The sequence below is a fragment of the Sturnira hondurensis genome, unplaced genomic scaffold (genome assembly GCF_014824575.4).
Source record: "Sturnira hondurensis isolate 20B ecotype Veracruz unplaced genomic scaffold, ASM1482457v3 Scaffold0002840, whole genome shotgun sequence".
In the NCBI taxonomy this organism is placed as follows: Eukaryota; Metazoa; Chordata; class Mammalia; order Chiroptera; family Phyllostomidae; genus Sturnira; species Sturnira hondurensis.
Genome location: NW_028075471.1, coordinates 31,904,522 through 31,908,847, shown reverse-complemented (window position 1 = coordinate 31,908,847; position 4,326 = coordinate 31,904,522). Strand labels below are relative to the sequence as shown.

Below are 4,326 nucleotides of genomic sequence, written 5' to 3'. Positions count from 1 at the left end.
TTTGAGAACCACTGCTTTCATGGCGTGCACAGTAATTACATGGGGAAAAAAAATCCCCCTTCATCCTTTCTTTTTCTGTGAGGAACAGGCCTTCCTGTGGTTTTCTGGGAACTATAGTGTTCTTTACAAACTTAATCCCTTTAATTGAATTAAAGTCTCCATTTACTATGTACTTCATCTCTGAGAATACTTCCCAGACAGTTCATCTCTGGGCATAAGCGTTTAGCTTGTTTGGGTTTTGTTTTTAAAAATTTGGTTAGGTGCTCACTTCCACAGCACATCTGCTAAAATTTGAATGCTACAGAAATTATTAGCATGGCCTTTGAGCAAGGAGGACATGCAAATTCAAATTTGTGAAGTATTCTATATATTTTATCCCATGTGGCAATACATTTGCTGATGCATCTCCTGGGGCAAAGGAAATAAAGGAAAAACATAAACAAATGGGACTACATCAAACTAAAAAGCTCCTGCACGGCTAAAGAAACCAGCATCAAAATGAAAAGGGAACTGACAGTACAGGAGAACATACTTGCCAATGATACACTGGATGAGGGTTTGGTCTCCAAAATATATAAAGAATTCATATTACTCAACACCAGGAAGACAAACAATCCAATTAAAAAATGGACTGTTTTTTATTTGGACCTATTCAGGTCCTATTCATGACCTGAATAGAAAGTTCTCCAAGGAGGACATACAGATGACCCATAGACATATGAAAAGATTCTCTGCATCACTGACCATCAGGGAGATGCAAATTAGGGCCACAATGAGATATCACTTCATACTTGTCAGAATGGCCATCATAAACAAATCAACAAACAACGAGTGCTGCTGAGGATGTGGAGAAAAGGGAACCCTAGTGCACTGTTGGTAGGAATGCAGACTTGCAGCCACTGTGGAAAACAGTATGGAATTCCCTCAAAACACTAAAAATGAAACTGCTTTTTGACCCATCAATTCCACTGCTGGGAATATACCCTTAGAATGCTGAAACACCAATTCAAAAGAACCTGTGCACCCTGATGTTCATAGCAGCACAATTTACAATAGCCAAGTGCTGGAAACAGCCTAAGTGCCCATCAGTAAATGAGTGGATCAAAAAACTGTGGTACATTTACACCACGGAATACTGCACAGCAGAAAGAAAGAAGGCGCTCCTACCCCTTGCGACAGTTTGGACAGAACTGGAAAATATTATGCTAAGTGAAATAAGCCAGTTGGTGAAAGACAAATACTATATGATTTCACCTATAAGAGGAATCTAATGAGCAAAATAAACCAATGAACAAAATAGAACCACAGGCATGGAAACATAGAACAGACTGACAGTGACCAGAGGGGCAGAAGGAGGGGCATCAGGTGGAAATAAGGGGAAGAGACTAGTCAAAGAGCATGTATGAATGACCCACGGACGTGGACAACGGTGTGGGAATTGACCAGAGGAGCAGGGGGTGGGATGGGCAGAGGAGGGCAAAGGGGGAAAATTGGGATAGCTGCAATAGAATAACAATAAAAAATAATAGAAAGATTTGGTCAGAAGCATGAACTTTGCAGAAGACTGATCTCTTTTAGCTTCCTGGTCATGGTTAGACCAACTCCCACAGTGTGATCTTGGGCAAGTTTCTGAATTTAACTCAGGGCTCTCATTTGCAAAGAGGGTGTGCCTCCCACTTCACCAGGGGTGCAGGGATGGCTGAATTAAATTGTGGAGGCAAGTCCTTCAGTCTGGCTGAGAGAAGCGGCCCAGTAAATGTGAGCTATTCAATAAACAAAGCCGAAAGCAGAGACTTTGAACTACAGAGCAAATTGACAAGAAAATGCCTTTTTTTTTCTTTTTTAAAGAAAAGGGATAGGAATCAGGAGGGTTTTGATTTTGATCAGATTAAGGGAACCGAGTCACCAGTGACTTCAGTTCAGTACTTAATAATATCATGCATGAGTTAAGGCCAATTTACTGGCAGATTTTGACCTGTTTCAACTTGAGGAGCTAGAAACATTTTGCTGAGATCTATGAACATGTTGTTGGAGGAATCTGACTGTCTTTCTTTTCTCCCGGTCAGTGCTCTTTCCATATAACCTCTAGGTAAAGGAAACACTAATTTGTCTTCTATTTTTTCTTATGGCAAATGCAATGCTTTCTCTTCCAATGAATTTATTTCCTTGGAGCACACATTTTCCAAACAACATATCAGAAAATCACAACTTAACGTAATTAGGCAGGAGTTACCACAAAAGGGTTAACTCATATTTGCAAACATTTAGAATTCCTTGGAAGAAAATTTTACTATTACCTTTGCCTGATTATTATTAAGTTTATTCTTTTCATACATATATATTTAACTTTTTGGCAGTACCAGACATCATAAGGTTGTGTCTACAACTACGTGATGCATCTTTGCAGTAGAGTACAATTTTAAACAAGGCTCTAAAAACTCTCTTTACTTTTAAGGTTTTATTTATTTCTAGAGAGAGAGGGGGGCAAGGAGGGAGAGAAGGAGAAAAACATTGGTGTGTGAGAGAAACATCGATCGGTTGCTTCTCACATACCCCCAATGGGGGACCTGGCCTGCAACCCAGGCATGTGCCCTGACCAGAAATCGAACCAGCGACCTTTCAGTTTGAGGGACAATCCCTAGCCTATTGAGCCACACCAGTCAGGGCACAAAAACTTCCTTTTAGTGTAAAACAAAAGTAGCTATTATTGTTGATGTTAGTCATTGTTGCAAAACAATTTCTAAATTTATTTTGCACAGGAGGCCCCAGAGAAGGAAGGTAGCTTTGAGAAGTATAATGTTTTATGGAGAAAATTTTATATAAGAACCTCTTTCTTGCGGTGAGGCCACCCAAAGCACGGATCTTCCATAATCTGAATGAAACAATCCCTTTTGGCTCTGCAGAAAAATACGACCTCAAGGCTTTTCCTCTTCCTCTTTAGCTCAAATATTCAACATTTGCATGTAGTTATCAATTTACAAACACCTACAAATGACACACCAGATAACTGTGTTCTGGCTCCTCACATTTTCCGTGAGAGAGCCCCACTCACGGGAGGTTTTTAGGGGAGGAGTCTAAAAAGGAACAACAGGGCACTGGCTGGTGTGGCTCGGTGGATTGAGCAACCCCCCTGTGAAGCAGGGGGTTGCTGGTTCGATTCCCAGTCAGGGCACATGCCTGAGTTGCAGGCCAGGTCCCCAGTAAGGGACACATGAGAGGCAACTACACATTGATGTTTCTCTCTTTCTCCTTCCTGTCCCCTCTCTCTAAAAGTAAATAAATAAAATATTAAAAAAAGAAACAACAGCAACAATGGAATTCAGATGGAACTTCTGGAGCAGCGGTCCTCAACACTGGTCTGTATCGGATCACCCACGGGGCTTGTTAAAACACAAATGTCCATCACAGGTAAACGCATCAGTGAAATTTATGTATTATAAATCATGGTGGAATATAGGTGATAGATAGTAGGTTTGCTGTTGGGAGTACACAAAACAGTTTATTTTTTGTGTTATGTATTAGTTATTGTATTATTTTTCATACAGACAACTGTAAACCTGCTTTTGCTCTACTCTGTGCATCACAATGGAATATTATTCAGCCTTAAAAAGGAAGAGAATCATGACACCTGCTACAGGGTGGGTGAAACCTTAGGGAATCATGCTAAGTGAAATAAACCAGTTGCAAAAAACCTGAAATATTGCATGATTCTATTTATGAGGTGCCAGGAGTAGTCAACTTGTAGAGACAGGAAGTAGAACCGTGGTTGCCAGGGGCTTGGGGGGAGAGGGGGTGGGAAATGGGTGGTTGTCCTCTCAGGGTTTCAGTTCAGGAAGGAAGAGAGCTCTGCAGACCGGTGACTCGATGCCGGGGATACACTTAACAATACTGGACTGTAAGCTTAAAAATGGTCAGGATGGTAACTTTTATGTGTATTTATTACAATTAAATATTTTTTAATTAAAAAAAGAGAGAATGGGGGAGAGACTGGAGACAGCAAATACAGAAACTTTCAAGGAATCTTTCTGTGATGGAATGCTGAAAAATGGGACACAGCTGGAGGTGGAAGTGAGGTCAAGTGTTCTGCTCTTGTATTGTGCTCATAACTGTTCATATTTATGAGGACTCACGTTTGGTAATATAAGGAAGCTTATGTAGACTTCCTCTCTTTCAGATGGAAGCTGGCATGAGAACATGCTATGCTGACTAGCAGGACTGGGGTTAGAAATGCCCAGGAGAGAAACAGTAAGGCAGATGAGCTTTTGCATCTACACCCAGGTTCCTGGTGGTCATGAAATAACACGTGAAAAGTATTTGGCATAATAT

General features: G+C 40.8%; 1 pseudogene; it reads left to right on the top strand.

The window, feature by feature from the left end:
• Nucleotides 1-260: 260 nt before the first annotated feature.
• LOC118983734 (uncharacterized) lies at nt 261-373 on the top strand (annotated as a pseudogene).
• Nucleotides 374-4,326: the final 3,953 nt, after the last annotated feature.